This window comes from Penaeus monodon, chromosome 27 (genome assembly GCF_015228065.2).
Source record: "Penaeus monodon isolate SGIC_2016 chromosome 27, NSTDA_Pmon_1, whole genome shotgun sequence".
Classification (NCBI taxonomy): Eukaryota; Metazoa; Arthropoda; class Malacostraca; order Decapoda; family Penaeidae; genus Penaeus; species Penaeus monodon.
The window spans coordinates 39,560,863-39,561,334 of record NC_051412.1 but is presented as its reverse complement, the minus strand read 5'-3'; positions in this window follow the sequence as shown (position 1 = coordinate 39,561,334).

Below are 472 nucleotides of genomic sequence, written 5' to 3'. Positions count from 1 at the left end.
CGTGGTTTTAAATACCTTCCTCCCTCTTTCCTCGCCCCCTTCCCCATATCCGTGGCTTAGGTTCCTTCTTCCTTATACAATCCCCACCTCCCCTTCCCCCCTAGTGCCTTAGATTCCCCCTGCCTCCCCTTCCCCCCTAGTGCCTTAGATTCCCCCTGCCTCCCCTTCCCCCCTAGTGGCTTAGATTCCCCCTGCCTCCCCTTCCCCCCCCCCCTAGTGCCTTAGATTCCCCCTGCCTCCCCTTCCCCCCTAGTGCCTTAGATTCCCCCTGCCTCCCCTTCCCCCCTAGTGCCTTAGATTCCCCCTGCCTCCTTCCCCCCTAGTGCCTTAGATTCCCCCTGCCTCCCCTTCCCCCCTAGTGCCTTAGATTCCCCCTGCCTCCCCTTCCCCCCTAGTGCCTTAGATTCCCCCTGCCTCCCCTTTTCCCTACATGTGGCCCGGTTTAGCTCCCCCACCCAGATATAATACGGCC